The 16,722-nt window shown below is 39.9% G+C and overlaps 1 protein-coding gene across 4 annotated transcripts in view; it reads right to left on the reverse strand.

The window, feature by feature from the left end:
* Window positions 1-14,769, reverse strand: part of ROBO1 (roundabout guidance receptor 1) — a 1,120,365-nt gene extending 1,105,596 nt beyond the window's left edge. For 2 of the 4 annotated variants that reach the window (XM_053220691.1, XM_027077557.2), the window contains exon 1: window positions 14,493-14,769. The gene's annotated coding sequence lies outside the window, so the exon portion shown is untranslated. The remainder of the gene's footprint in view (window positions 1-14,492) is intronic. The other 2 variants (XM_053220692.1, XM_053220689.1) reach the window with 1 other exon arrangement.
* Window positions 14,770-16,722: the final 1,953 nt, after the last annotated feature.

Below are 16,722 nucleotides of genomic sequence, written 5' to 3' on the forward strand. Positions count from 1 at the left end.
CATGCAAAAAAAGTATAAAGGTGCTTCTTAGGAAGCTCTATAAATATCATCATTTATCAGTATTGTCATTATTATAATTCATACAGCATCATCTTATTCTCCACTACATAAGTTTGAAGTTGGGGAGTGAAGGAAATCATGGAGGTAGATTGTGCAGAACACAAAAAGGCAAGTTCTATGGGCAGAACCTGTAAATAGGCAACATTTAAGAGACTGGTGGAAGAAAAGGAAGCAGCACGGCCAGAAGCAGAAAGGGGAAATGGATGAAGGAGGTCTAGAAGAGAATGGTGTCTTGAAATTTATTCAGTAAATTTCATATTTCATAAAAAAATGAAGTAGAATGAAGTCAGAAGTTTGGCCATTGATTTGGCAAACACTAAATCTACAGGAACTAAAGGCGATCAGATCAGGGCTGCACAAATCCACAATTGGATGAGGGGTGAAGAATTAGAGACAGCCAAGGGAAGGCTAGAGAAAGATCCTATTCCAAGAAATTTAATTTTTCAGAGGAAAGCAGAGGATAACTTGAACAATTGTGAAACCTTTGAAAGATTTTTTTTTCCTAAAGTGGAAACAATTACAAAAAATAAGTAAAGAAGGAGGCTCCTGGGTGGCTTAGTTGGGTAAATGTCTAACTCTCTGATTTCATCTCAGATCATGACCTTGAGGTTTATGAGATCAAGCCCTGCCCTGTGCTGTTAGCGCAGAGCCTGTTTGGGATTCCCTCCCTCCCTCTCTCTCCATCCTTCCCCTGTTCTCATTCTCTCTCTCTCTCTCTCTCTCTCTCTCTCTCTCTCTCTTTTTCTCAAAAAAATAAATAAATAAATAGCTTAAAAAATAAGTAAAGAAGGCAGTAAATGAGAAAGGTTGGAGCAGTATGGAAGAAGAAAATTAAAGAACTATGACTCCAATGTCTTTGCTGCTTTGGCACTAGCAACTAAGGCAAAATAAAGAATATATTCACTAGTATGTTAGCTACAGCTACAGTTCTCAAAAAAAGTCCAAACTGATTCGTTCTTGATATTTTCCCTACCTCTGTCCAAGCTCTCATTTTCTAATACCACTTTAATATAGTTTTTATGCTTTCAAATTATCTCACAATGGTCTGAATGAAACTGATTGATTAACCTGTAGTGTGGGAATACTATTCTAATACGCTAATAAAATCAGGATCTTCTTTCCATGCTCTCAAGCTTACTAAGCTTGACTTAATTTGATGGAAAAACACCTGTAATCAACAGCATCCAGGAAAAGAGCAGGACAGAGTCAGCCCAGTGTTCTACCTTCCTGGAAAAAAAAAAATCCACAGCTCACGCCCTTTGCATGATACATGAAAATCCTTATTTTTGTGTGCTGTACAAAGGGTGGTAAATTTCAGGGCACTTTTTAAGCATGCCAGGTCATCATCCATGAAAAAGAGTTCATCCTAAAACTCCAAACTGTACTTACCCAGAGAATTTAATGGCAATAGAAGGGTGGGTTAAAGCAATATTATATCAGAAGGTGAGTCATTACACTAAGGAAAGAACACATGAAAGGGGGCAGATGAGACTGTAGCAACAGTCTTTATCGGCAGCACCAAGAGCAATCAGTGTTCTCACCGTCCATACAAAGACCCTTCCTTGTACATATCCTGCCCCCCAAGGAGTCAGCAAAGGAGCAGATGCTCCATAATCTGCAATTCACAATACCCACATACATTTGTGTCACAGAGTAATCCCATTTGATCATGTAACTCTTTCATCTAGCAGTCTGCATGTGCAGGTGGCTGAGGCCACCTTATTGCCTTCTTGCCATTTTGTATCACCCCAACACCAAGTCCTCCTGGGGGCTTTCAACTACCTCACTGCATCCAGTTATACAGTCATTTCCTTCCAAAACCTCCAGCCACCTCACCAGCTGTCTTAATCAGAAGCACAGTACTCATTGCTAAGGTGTTGTTTTTTTCTTCATTGAATGTGTTTGTTGAATATAGTACATCCCATAGAGCAGATGCATTATATTTATGTTTGTTTTCCATGAAACCTCTTTTGGCTCATTGCCTTTCTCTTAATATTAACAGGCAGAGAGACTATTCTACTGTGTTGTGTTGAAAATTAACATTTAAAGGACACTGAGAAGCCACACTGGAATGATAAATCTTTTTCTTTTAATTTTTTAATGTTTATTTATTTTTGAGAGAGAGAGAGACAGAGCACAAGCAGGGCAGGGGTGAGGGTAGGGGGCAGAGAGAGAGGGAGACACAGAATCAGAAGCAGGCTTCAAGCTCTGAACTGCCATCACAGAGCCCAACGCTGGTCTCGAACCCACAAACTGTGGGATCATGACCTGGGCTGAAGTCAGATGCGTAACCGACTGTGCCACCCACATGCCCCTGATAAATCTTTTTTTCTAAGGGGTGAGGATACACAACCAAAAACAGGTTTAATAAATATTTGTCAAAATAATTTTTATGCGGTAAACTATGTATGACATAACATTTATTATTTTAATCTTTTAAAAGTGCACAATCTAGTGACGTTAAGTATATTCACGTTGTTGTGTAACCATCACTAGTAACCATTTCCAGATCTCTTAAAACATCCTCAACTAAAAGTGTACACTCACTAAATAATAACCCCCATTACCTGCTCCCCTCAGCCTTGTTAACCTCCATTCTACTTATCGTCCATCTGAATTTGACTATTCTAGGCACCTCATATAAGTAGAATCATACAGTATTAATCCTTTTTTGTTTGACGTATGACACTTACGTCACTTAAGATGTTTTCAAGTTTGATCCATGTTGTACATGTATCAGAATTTCCTTTCTAAGGCTGAATAATAATTGTAGGTATAACGATATTTTGCTTATCATTTTATCCATTGATGGACATTTGGGTTGTTTCTAACTTTAGCAATTGTGAATAATGCTTCTATGAACGTGGAAGAAAAAAGTATCTATTCCAGTCTCCACTTTCAGTTTTTTAGAGCGTACACCTAGAAGCAGAATTGCTGGATCATATGACAATTCGGTTTAACTTTCCTAACTTTTTTGTTTCTAACTTTTTGAGGAACCACCACACCATTTTCCTCAGTGCTGCACCCCTATATATTTCCACCATCAGTGCACAGTGGTTCCAATTTTTCCACACCCTCGCCAACACTTGGTATTCTCTAATTGTTTTTATAACAGCCATATTAGTGGGCATTAACATAAAACTATACTGGATATTTGAGAAAGAGAGAGTGGATTTACCTCCACATGCGAAGGAACATAAATCTCAAGAGATGGACTTGTTAAAACTGGCTCAATCCTTTTTCTTCTATGCCTGTGTCCTTTTTTTTTTTAATTTTTTTTGAAATTTATTTATTTTATTTTTTTTAATTTATTGTCAAATTGGTTTCCATACAACACCCAGTGCTCATCCCAAAAGGTGCCCTCCTCCATACCCATCACCCACCCTCCCCTCCCTCCCACCCCCCATCAACCCTCAGTTTGTTCTCAGTTTTTAAGAGTCTCTTATGCTTTGGCTCTCTCCCACTTTTTTAAATTTTTTTTAATGTTTTATTTATTTTTGAGACAGAGAGAGACAGAGCAGGAGCAGGGGAGGGGCAGAGAGAGAGGGAGACACAGAATCCGAAGCAGGATCCAGGCTCTGATCTATCAGCACAGAGCCCAAAGCGGGGCTCAAACTCGCAAACTCCAAGATCATGACCTGAGCTGAAGTTGGACACTTAACTGACTGAACCACCCAGGCACCCCTCTATGCCTGTGTCTTAAAGATGGTGTTTCTTGTACTGCTATCTCAGGCAAATAAGTTTTGAGTAAGTATGTAAGGAAATCATCAAAGAATAACTTTAACTCTCCCTTTGGTTTCTTTGGTGCTTCATAGTGTCATTACCTTCTTGGCCAGGCTGAGATCATCTGTTTCTTTCCACAAAATACTAAAATCCGTAAGGTTGCAAAATTATCTTCACCAACGTGATCATGATCTATAATGCAATTCAGTGACAGGTGTCCATTGAAAATCAAAAACTATTTGTGTCTCCATTCATTCATTCATTCATTCATTCATTCCAAATGTTACCATGAGTTTATTCCTCCCAACACTGTCTAACATAAGTTTCTGAGACAATGGACTATTCTATATCTGCTCGATCCAATGTGTTAACCATCAGCCAAATGTGGCTATTGCCTATATAAAATGTGACCATTTAAACTGAATATGTCACAAGATTAAAAGACACAGCATAGGGAATATATTAAATGATACTGTGATCGCAGGTTTAGACAGATACACTGAGAAATTTTTCATCATCATCACCAGTTAAGCTGGTCATTAAAACTGACTGAGTGCTAAGTTTTACTAAAACAGAAATGGAAGAGAGATGTGCTTCTAGAGGGAAAATTAGGAAATGCCTCAAAAATGAGGTAACAATTTAGATCTTGAAGGATGAATATGACTTCACTAGAGAGAGAAGGAGGACGATATTTTAAGACAGAACAAAAAAGGTAATTAGTTGGAAACAAAGTGGTTGTTGAAGGATGGTGAGGTGTGTGGTATCATGAAAGAGACACTATGTCTAAGAGAGAAGTGAGAGAAAATGGAAAGAAGTTAGAGCAGCAGGCCAAAATCTGAGTGTGAAGGTCAGTGTGCTGAAAAATCCGGCTGGAAAGCAAATAAAGTGACAGTAAAAGGAGTGGGTAAGAAAAGGTACACAGGGAGTTTGTCCTTTTTTAAGATCGTTCCTTTCCTTGATCCAAGTTATGACAAAAAGCATTAATTGTAAGGAATTGGAATTAAAGCCTGGGTGTCATTTGTATTTGGTACAGAGGTTTTTCTTCAAAATTTTTACTTTTTTTTTCCAGAAAAGATTATAAATAGAACATTCTTTCATTTGAATGGAGCTTCCTTAAAAAGTTAAAAACAGAACTACCCTACAACCCCACTACTAAGTATTTATCCAAAGGATAGAAAAATACTGATGAGAAGGGGCACATGCACCCCAATGTTTCTGGCAGCATTACCAAAAACAGCCAAATTATGGAAAGAGCCTAAATGTCCATCGACTGATGAATGGATAAAGAAGATGTGGTGTATATATATACATACACACACACACACACACACACACACACACACACACACACACATAATGGGATATTACTCAGCCATCAAAAAGAATGAACTCCAGGGGTGCCTGGGTGGCTCAGTCCGTTGGGTGTCTGGCTTTGGCTTGGGTCATGATCTCTCAATTCGTGAGTTCGAGTCCCGCGTCGGGTTCTGTCCTGACAGCTCGGAGCCTGGAGCCTGCTTTGGATTCTGCGTCTCCCTCTCTCCTGCCCCTCCCCTGCTCGTGCTCTGTCTCTCTCTCTCAAAAATAAACAAACTTTCAAAAAAAATTAAAAGAAAAGAATGAACTGTAGCAACAACACGGATGGAACTAGAGTGTATTATGCTAAGCGAAATAAGTCAGAAAAAGACAAATACCATATCATTTCACTCATATGTAGAATTTAAGAAACAGAACAGATGAACATAGGGGAAGGGAAGGAAAAATAAAATACGGCAAAAACAGAGAGGGAGGCAAATCATAAAAGATTCTTAACTCTAGAGAACAAACTGAGAGGGTTGCTAGAGGGGAGGCGGGTGGCAATCAGGCTAAATGGGTGATGGGCATTAAGGAGGCCACTTGTCGGGATGAGCACTGTGTGTTTGTTATACGTAAGTGATGAATCCACTAAAACCTACTCCTGAATGCTACACTATATGTTAACTAACTTGAATTTAAATAAAATATTGGGAGAAAAATAAAAGATACTTTCATTTGCCAAACCAGACCATTCTTAAACTCTTCTAAATTAATACCCAATATTTAAATAATCCAAGACTTGGCTTATGCCAACCATGCTTGTTTGTTGTTCACTATATAATAAAAAGCATATTTTTACAGAAACTGTCCATGACTATATATAAACAGGTGAAGTGGCTTTCCAGGATAAAATGTAATATAATATGAACAGTGCACTGCAGTAATTTTCTTTCTAACCTTTTTGCAATTGTATTAAAATTTTGGAGTGCTTATTTGAGGGATATGCGTTGATCAGAAGCTACTGATTGTGAAGCTACTGGTTGTTGTGCTAAAATGTTGTTCCTCCTCTGGGTTATAATTCACCTGTCAAGTGGTCAATCATGCTTCATTCTTAGAGTGAGTGATGATTCTTCCTTTGATCTACTTTGCTAGAGTCTTATAAATAAGGAAAGTGTGTCTCTGGGATATTCATTAAAATTCTCTGTAAAGAATTTCAACTGAAGTAAATTCTGCTAGGCATGGCTAAAGGACTCATTACGCATGAACAATTCACAAACCATTTAAAGAGATTATACAGTTTGTCATAAAAAGCACTGCTCTTTAATTCTAACTGAATATAAACCTATTGGGGTTGAAATCTTAATTAATGCTTTTCACTCTGGTTCATTAACATTGTGATGGTTCAGTGAGATAATGGTCCACATCCCAACCTGGCAGACAATGACCAGAAAAATGTGTTTCAAATGAGGGCAGATGCCAAGTAGCCTTAGAGGCAAAAAAGCAATCCAAACATGTATGGAATATTTATATGTGACAATCATATTTCTCAGCACATGAACACTAAAATCAGTTCTAGGTAGATCAAAGAACTGAATATGAAAAGCAAAATATAAAAACTTAAAATATACATGAGAATCTTTTATGAATTCACCATGAGGAACGGTTTCTAAAACAAGACATGAAAAAGAGAAAACCTTGTATAAAAAAGTTTTACAACTTTTAAGGAATCAAAATATACTTAAAAAAAAAAGAAACACTAAAACAAAATAGGAAAGATAAGAAGATGCAGCCTAGGGAAAATCTTTCAATGTATATACCAAAATGAGTTAGGATATAGGGTATATAAAGAATTTCTATAAATCTATAAGAAAAAAGGTAAATGTCTCATTAAAAAAACTAGGTGAAATATATTTTTAAGCAATTGACAGTACAGGAAACCTGAATTCTCAATGAAAAGATATTCATGGCACATACAATCAGAAAAGAAAAATTAAAAACATTCAATTGGTAAAATTAAAAAACTGACAGTATTAAATGTTGACAAGGATAGATAGAACAGTAGCTCTTGTGAATGTGCTTGGAAACTGTAAACGCTGCAAGTACTGTGTGGGATTTGGGCGGTATCTGAAAAAAGGAAATAAGGGAAGTCCACATAATCACACAATTTCACTCCTAGGCATATACCTTAAAAAGTAGTGGATATGTTCCCAGTGATGCATCCACACACACATAAAAAAAAATCATTGCGGGGCGCCTGGGTGGCGCAGTCGGTTAAGCGTCTGACTTCAGCCAGGTCACGATCTCACGGTCCGTGAGTTCGAGCCCCGTGTCAGGCTCTGGGCTGATGGCTCGGAGCCTGGAGCCTGTTTCCGATTCTGTGTCTCCCTCTCTCTCTGCCCCTCCCCTGTTCATGCTCTGTCTCTCTCTGTCCCAAAAATAAATAAAAACGTTGAAAAAAAATTTTAAAAAAATCATTGCTACACTGTTATTAAGAGAAATTCAAAATGCCTAATTGTGGTAGATTTATACAATGGAATACTATACAGCAAGGAAAATGAATGAGGTTTTCCTGCACTGACTTGAATAAATCACAGAAATAGATATTCCTGAGAATGCACATACTATGTTAACAATTTATGTAAATCATATACTCACTTAATACACTGCTGTATATGATTGAGGGGTGTACATATATATGGTAACATCAGAAGTTAAAATAACAAATTTAAAATACAAGTTACCTCTTGGAAGGAGATGTAATCTGTGCACAGATGGCTTAAACTTTGTTAATCTGGGTGATAATTTACAGACATTTGTTTCCCTATTTTCTCCATTTTTGCCAAGTGAACAAATCATAATATTACAAAGTCAGAGTCAGGAAAGTTCCAAATCCTCTGCACAGTAGCATGTTAAGTCTACAGGTCATCTTTTTTAGGTGATTATTCAAACTCTGCTCTTGACAAGTATGCCTTTCTGATGCAGGAGCCTCTTGCTCCACTGAAAATGTGTCACATGATCTAACATCCTATACTCTGTGATCAAATGTTTCTTTGAAGCACAGTAATCCAAGAAGACAAGCCCGTACTTCTCAGTGAGATCTAAAAAGCTATGCTGATGGCTCTTACCCCAAAGTTCGAAATTAAGCACCAAATTGACCAAGCTGAGATGGGGAGTAATTGTTGTGATAAAGTCCTTGTGCCTAGTGACACCTGAAATGCTTCTTAAAATGTGGATTCCAGAGTGCCATCCCCACATATTTTCATGTATGAAATGTGATGGTAGGTCCAGGGAGTGGTATTTGTGTTATTTTTCTTGATTAAGAAGTTTCCTTGGTTCAATAGCCAAAGTTTGGAAAATAATGCTTCAAGGAATTCAGTCTCTTGATTAAAATGAATAAATAAATGCAATAGAATTTCAGAGATGTTATTAAGAAATAATTAGAAACAGACATATTTAAATCTATTTGCTTAACATGGAGGTCTTCACAGACGGGTCACACTTGTTTTGTGTTGACGAAGACCATTCAAGGATCAAGAAGTTGAGAACCATTATGAGAAGAAGTTCTCACAAACAAAAGCAGAGAGAAATGAAATATCCTCAGTATTTGAGAAAATGTGAGTAGATTTTCATAGTAACTGATAAAGCTTAAGACTGAAGACAGGAATTCTGAATCCAAATGTTAAAGCACCTTGAATGACATGATAAAGAGCCTGGGCTTCATCATTTGTGCTCTAGAAAGATGACTTTTGCAGGTATGATGCATGTGGATTTAAGTAGGGCAAAAATGGAGATTGTATGTATAGGAGGCTGATCCCAAGAGGTAAAAGGTAGGAACTGGGGGTAAGCCTGTCTGTGGAGAAAATGGCTAGGTTCAAGAAAAATGAAAGCATCATTATATGTCCATATGTGTGTGTGTGTGTGTGTGTGTGTGTATACACACACATACATATACATATACATACATATATACATATATATGTATACATATATATACATATATATGTATACATATGTATACATATACATATATACATGTATACATATATATACATGTATACATATATACATATATATGTATATATATATACACACACATACATATATATACATATTCATATGAATATGTATGGATTTCATATGAACATATATGAATATATATATATTTATATATATATGTATGTATTCATTCATAGCTTTAATGTAGTGGATGAGGTAGAGGGACATGTCCTAGGTGATTCTGTCTGGATGCAAGATGGACTACTCATGACTCAGGAGAGCAATCACGGCAGGAGGAATGATACATGTAGCTTTGAATAATTTCTTTCACTATATTTTCCTTTCAAATTTTTGCAATACATCTCTAGGTGGACATATCGGGTAGATTTTTGCAAATACAAGTGTGGCGATCAGCAGCAATGCAGGGACGAGAGATATAAAATTTGGATTTCACTATTGAAACTGTAGAAATACATCGTACCATCTGGGGTGACTGAAGAGCATGAGCCGTCAATAAGGGCTAAATGCAGAACCATAATGAACAAATCGAAAACTATATCGAGCAGATCATTTATGTAAAAAGACATAGAGTGAATGCTCCAGAAATGTTAGCTCACTCCTCCTAACTCCAAATAAAGACCAAACTAAATGGTAGAAACTGTAATTTATTGAAAATTTCAGAGGTGTATAAAAACTATAAGGGTTGGAATAGTTCGAACTCATGCTGGAGGAGGAACATGAACCACTCTAAACAAATGAGCAGGATTTGGCTAAGTAAAGATGAGAAACTTACAGATCAGAGAAGCCATGTGTGCAGAAATGTGAAGGTGGGGGTGTACAATTTGTCTCTCAGAGTGACCTAATGTACTCTTCAAGACTCTTTGACCATATTTGTGCAAATTTCAGATGATGAAGATCCTAAATTTCATGCTGCTTCTCTAACTTCCAAAGATGATGATACAGTTGGGTGGTGGTGAGAGGCGGGCTTTCTTACTAAAGAAGTTTTTCACTGGCAAAGACACCCCTGGAAACTCACTGTTCATCGAAGATTGGTCTTGGGGAGGTGCAAAGAATGGTTTGGACATGAAAAGGACATTTAAGATATTAAACAATTGTGAGCGCTGAAACAAAATTTTAAAATACTGAAACTTCTAGAGCACCTGGGTGGCTCAGTCAGTTAAGCAGCCAACTCTTGATTTCGGCTCAGGTCACAATTTCAGTTTGTGAGTTTGAGCCCTTCACTAGGCTCTGCACTGTGAGAGCTTCAGATCCTTGGTCTCCTTCTCTCTGCCCCTGCCCCCCCCCCCCTTCTTCTCTCTCAAAAATAAATAAGCGCTAAAATTAAAAAAAAATAAAAATAAAACTTCTTATTTAAATATGAGGGCAAAATACATTTCCACAGTATACTGGAAAAGTATGTACTCTGTCATGAGCAAGAACTTGTTTTCAATTGTGGTTCTTCCCCTTTTTGCTGAAGGGCTGTGCATATTTTGCTTAACTTCTCTGAGCTTCAGCTTTTTCATATATTAAAGATCTCTAGGGGTGCCTGGGTGGCTGGGTCAGTTAAGCATCCGACTCTTGATCTCAGCTCAGGTCTTGATCTCAGGGTCATGAGTTCAAGCCTCATGTTGGGCTCTGCACTGGTGTGAAGTCTACTTTTAAAAATAAATAAATAAACAAATATCTAATAAAGTCTTACCTCAAAAGGATGATGTGAAAATAGAATGAAATATCTATTGCAGGTAAGATGCCTAATATTGTGTCTACAGTTTCCTCTTATATGGTCTTGGATAAGGCAGAAATTCTTGTAGCACCTCTAGTTCCTATAGCATTAGGAGAAACAGCTGGTCCATATAGCAGTAATATATTTTAGATATAAATATGAATGTATTAACAATAATATTACTCACTCCAACAGCAAGTTTACAAGGATAAATTATTACGTGACCAGGTAATAATTCTAGCCTATTATATGTTGTTGTGATTATGTTTCTGAACTCAGAGATCTGAAAGAGAAAGAGACAGAGAGAAAGAGAGATGAGAGAAAGATGAGAGAGAGAGAGAAATACATCAGTTGAGCTTTCTGGGTGATAAGGAGGAACTCATTCTTTCATGGATTGAATGGAACCTCACCTCAAGTTACATTTCAAATGGTGCATTGCACCTGCTCATTCATCAAGCTGCCAAAGGCTTGCTTTGCTGCCCCGTTTTTTTTTTTTCTTTTAAAATTCACATCCTTGCACTGTCTTGAGTTATTTACCTTCATAATGAAAGTAACATAGTAAACCTTTTTTAAATAAAAAATAGCTCCTAATATATCAAGTGTAGATGGATCTCACCAAAAGGTGAGATCTCACAGCTTACAACATTAGTTTCCAAATATTGCAAGCAACTCTATAGCTCCCTTTCATGTCTGACCAATGTTATTTTGTAACTGAATTGATTCCATTATGTCTTAAAATAAAAACAATTATACAGACCAATATAATTCTCTTTGGGGAGCTATCAGGATATTTTCCTTTATTCTGTGCAGAACAGAGTAAGAGAAAGCCAGCTTTAAACCTACGGGACTCCAGGGGCAGCTGTTCAGTTTCTGCCCTCCTCCCATACCCAGCACACTGCTATACCACTAGAAATCACTAACCATTTGCAAGATATAACCTAGAAGATGGTAACACTGTTCAAGGACTGGGGAAGGAAAAAAGGGAAGTTAAAGGAAGTATGCCGTAAAACACAGCAAACATGTGATTAACAGCTATTTTCTGAAGCAAGCCTTCATGGGGGATCGGAGCTGTGTCACTGTGTTTCAATTCTGCAGATCACACAGGGCTAAATTGGAAGACGCATGCAGGAAGATATGTGGAGAAGGATCAAAGGAAGTCCAAAATCCATGCTAAGAATATGAGGTGAATATCCTCACTCCTTATACACTCCTCAGCTTTACCCTCCCCTTCCATGGGAAGAGGGTAGATTACTAAGACACAGAAAAGTCCTCGGAACAACTCCGTATTTGTTCTCAGTTGCTGCTGTTGTTTTTGATAGGTATTCCCCCCGCCCCCTTCTTTGGAAGAAAAGGGAGGAGTTGACAGAACACCCACTTACCCTTTAATAAATCCCTTTAATGAAACCAACATGCTGCATGCCTTTAAAAAAGCTTTCAAAAAATAGAGAAGGGATGTAGGTCTTGGAGTGGGAAACTGAGTCTCTCAAAATAATACGTCTGAGGAGCATACAGGTTTGGGCTTGAAAGCCTAGCTTCCACACTTCTATTTGGCCTCCTAATAAACAGATTCTCAAAGTATTTTCTATTCAGTATCACACCCCTAGTTCCCAAACAACCATAATGCAGAGGACAGATGGAAAGTGGGGGAAAGAATGCAATGATATTGCCCTCCCCCACCCCAACATGTGCTCAAAGAAGTGTATTTCCTCTGAAAGTTCCCCTTCAAGCAGCCAACACCCCCTGTGGGCCATTCCGTAGAATCCTTTATCTCTGCCCCTTCCTCCAAATGCTCGGGGGATTTGATCCACCTCCAAATTACACAATCCCCCACCTCTACTTGAAATACACAAACCATTTCTTCACAGGCCTTTGTAACACACAGCCTGATAAAATCACTTAAAAAGGAACAGGCAGATGACCCAGAGGAGTTAGCAAGGTCTGGGCACTCCCCGGTGAGGGCGTGAAAGGGTGGGAGGTGCTGAGGTCAGGGTTAAATGACACTGCGAAATGAAGGCCCCTGCCCTGCAGTCTCCTTCCTTCATCTATAGAAGGAGTCTCCAGTGAGCTCCTGCGTCTAGAAGCCTGCCCCTTCGGAGCCACCGAAGAGGCCATGGAAGCGTATTTCAAAAGCCGCATCTAAAGCAGCCCACTTTAAAGCGCCAAGAAAAGCCTGGCTGATGACCAGAATTGCTCCAAATCACTTGCTGCCATTCTCTTGCAGCCTCATCAGCGCTTCCCTTCTTTCCTCCGCGTCTCCTTCCCCTTTGGAGTGCAGGTGCTCTAGGACGTTTGGGGTGCACCCCAGGCGTCTTTGGGTGGCGGGAGCAGCTCTGAACCAAGTCCAGAATCGGAAGCCTCAGCGTTCCGTCTCCCCACCCCACTGTCCGCCGGCCGCTCAGCGGCCCCTCAAGGCATAACCTGGGACCTCTGCGGCCCTGGGTGCGCTTCCTGCGCGGGGCCCTGGGGATGTCGGGGCGCGGGGCCGCGGGACGCCAGCAGCCTCCGCAGCGCTGCAGCCTCCGCCGAGCCGCAGCAGGGGCTGCGGCAGCGGGACTGCCACGCCGCGCTCCCCGCTCCGCCCGCCCGCGGGGCTCTGCCCGCCTCTCCCCTTTGTGTCCGCAGCGCTGCGGGGCTGAGCCGAGCGAGCCGCTGCGCCAGCGCCAACCCGAGCCCCGGGCAGGCGGAGCGCGGAGGGGAAGAGGGGGCAGGGAGAAGGAGCGAGAAGGGCCCCCAGAAGGGCACAGCGCTTCATCAATAATGCAGAGGCGTCTGGACCTCCCTGCAATACGTTTTCCAGCTAAACGCCACCAACTGGAGCGCTTCCTGGCACGTCCCACGCGTGTGGTTTTTGTGTGTGAAAAATGGGACGCACCTTGTTCATTCATCCATCCTCTCTCTCTTCCTCTCTCCCTCAAGATAAAGTCCCCCCGTCTTAGCTGTAAACCGCCACCCTTCTCCTGATCAGTACTACACGTCCGGGCAAAAGCTGCAGGTTGGAAACGCAGGTCCTGAAAGACTTCACTGCCTACATATCAGTAAGAGTTCATCAGAATTCATCCAGTAACGCGTGTTTTCAAGCCCTCGTTCTCATCTTTGTTAGAGAATGCATTCAAAGTTTGGAAGCTCAGGTGGCCTTGGAGCTGCTGGTTTCTGCGCCTCAGTCCACATTTATAACCACAGTACGTTCAGAGACACCGAGATTCTGCGGCGAAGTTGCCCAGCACCAGCCCCGCAGGCCCCTGATGCTCCGCGCATCCTTGGAAGCAGTTCCCCTGAGCGTCCACAGGAAGCCCAAATGCGGCAAAGAACCTCCTCAAACAAGGGGTAACCCAGCCACACACACCAGACACAAATCCCGAAACTTCTTTGTGAAGCAGGGATAGCCCACCCGGAACGGACACTCAGAACAACTTGCAAGGAAAAACAACAAAACAAAGCAAAGCAAACATCGCACCCCTGCAGGGAAACTTGTTGAATCCCGCCCGAGCGTTCGGCTGCAATTTCCGATTTAGCCTGAAGGTTTTTGATTCCACCCCCCAAATACCCTAGTGCACCAGTCACAATTTCTGGACAAACTGCACAGTCCTGTCCGCACCCATTCTGCACTCCAGCAACCACCGGTGGAAAACCGAGTGTGTCCCTTTTGCCAATTCTAAAGCCGGCTGTCACTTCCTTTGCAATCATTCGGGAGACTCACCCTTCGATAAGACTCTGTTCAGAAATCTAGCTGCTCCGCGGTGCAGGCGCAGCCCTCCAACTTTGCCGTGCACGGAGACCTTCCCGAGTTTAAAGCGAGCAAAAGCTGCCTGGGACTTTTTAATGTGAGAGTGGGGAAATTAGGGGGAGAGTGAAGTCGGGTTTCTTCTCGGTATCAGCACCCTGGAAAAATCCAATCCTTCTTCAGTAGAGAATTCTTTGAAACCCGTTATCTGTATTACTATTAATGCGCAGAGCACACGGCATAGCATGCAAATAGGTCCAAGTGTGCGCTTCTATTGGTGGCTGCGGAGGCCCCTGGGTCCTACTGCATCCGGCTCGAAAGTACACAGCAACACTACGCACGCAGCTTTGGAGGCGCGGAGGGAAAAATGGATTTAATTGATTCGTTACCTCTGGTATTGTAATGCCTGCTGCGATGTTTAACCGAGGGGGGTGGGGACCCTCACATTTAAACTCCTGTCATGTGATCTATCATTTCATATTTGCTTTTAATTGTCTGTGTAGAGTGGCTTTGAAAATACAAAGGGTTTTAAAAGAACATTTTCTGAGGAAAATTCACAGAGACTTTTGGCAGAAAAAACCTCTTTTCTGCTATTATGCGTTATTTGGATATAAATCCAGGAAGTGTTTATAGAGTCAGATGCTTCTGCACTTGACTTATTTAAAATAACAATTTTATTCCTGAAGATGCATGCCTATTCCAAATAAAATAACTTATTAAAAAGGTAGAAGCTAAAATATGAATGTGCTGATTATAAAACATGGGATATAGTCTTTAAATGGTGCTGAAAACGCATCAGTGATAATGCCATGGGCATCATTTTACAGAATAAACTCAGAAATATTTTGTTTGTGAATATTCACACGGAAATATAAGCCAACGAAAAGATGTTGATAATGTCGCAAGATTTCAAGCACTTACTAGTAATTACCACATTTTCTTTTCACAGTATCTTTTTTAGCAAGCCCAATACTAATGCAAACAGACACAAGATTTAAAGTGAGGCAGGCCTGTGATGACCGGTGATTTGAAATACTGCAACATTGAGGAAAAACATTTCAGCACCTCCCCATTAAAGGTATCTACCTTAAAAGTTAGAATATTAATAGCTCAGTCTTTACATGTGAGCTTAAAGCCTTTGAGCATGGTTTCCCCTATACCTTTAATTTTGTGGAGGAAAAGAGAAATTCTCATATAAACTGAAATGACACAGTCTCCACCAAGTTCCATTTAAGATATTTGCTGCTATTGCATCTTGGGAAATAACATGATTTTTTGGTGTGTGTTTGAGATGTAAATAGTAATGTCAATTTAATTAGAAAATTATCATGGGTATAATTTATAGCTGAATGCTAAGTGATACACCGAGTAAGGTCAGCAACAACCAACTCATAAATTCACCATCCATGTGTACAGTAAATAAACGAAAACACTAAAGGCAAAAATACAGCAGAATTGAGGTCCCATTCCAAATCTAAGTGTAGCATTTGAATTTATGTAGTGTGTGTTACAATCCTTCTTCATTTCCATGACTCCTTCCCTTTCCAGCCCCTTCCCTTCCCCCATCAGTAACCCTTGACAACAGAAGTGTTACTTTGAGTCCAGGTTGCCTTTGCTGCTTTCCAGACCTAACTTAGAGATTACATTCTTGTAGGATACAGACTTAACTCTTACATGACTGGGGTGTAAAAGAAGAGTTGCCTTCAGGGTTAGAAAATCCAGCATTCTTATGTGTGTTTCAGAATTTTTCACCAAATGTATATCTTTGAAACGCCCATGACCACTAATTTGGAGTGAAAAGACATGATCAATTATCATTACAGCAGAGTCAATTTGCTCCATTTCTCCACTGCTATTGTGTTTCTGGAACAGCCTTTTGGAATGTCTTTTATTCAGAGTGATTACAATCACTTTAGGCTAGGTTCAGAATTTTTCCAATTACAATAATGTTAACATAAAAGTATCAAGATATTATTATATTCAGTGTAAGACTATGAAGGACTCATTGTAAAAGGAAAAAAAAATAGAAGCTGTGATTTGGTATAGTGAGGAAAGGATAATGACCATGCAAAGTTGAATGGAGAAGACTGATAATTCAATTCTTTTTCAAACAAGTGTATTATTGGTCTTTCAGCTTCCTGCTACAAGAACACTTGACAAAATAATCATTTGCAGTCTAAGTGCAAAGTGAAAGTTGTGCATTTAA

Source organism: Acinonyx jubatus, chromosome C2 (genome assembly GCF_027475565.1).
Source record: "Acinonyx jubatus isolate Ajub_Pintada_27869175 chromosome C2, VMU_Ajub_asm_v1.0, whole genome shotgun sequence".
In the NCBI taxonomy this organism is placed as follows: domain Eukaryota; kingdom Metazoa; phylum Chordata; class Mammalia; order Carnivora; family Felidae; genus Acinonyx; species Acinonyx jubatus.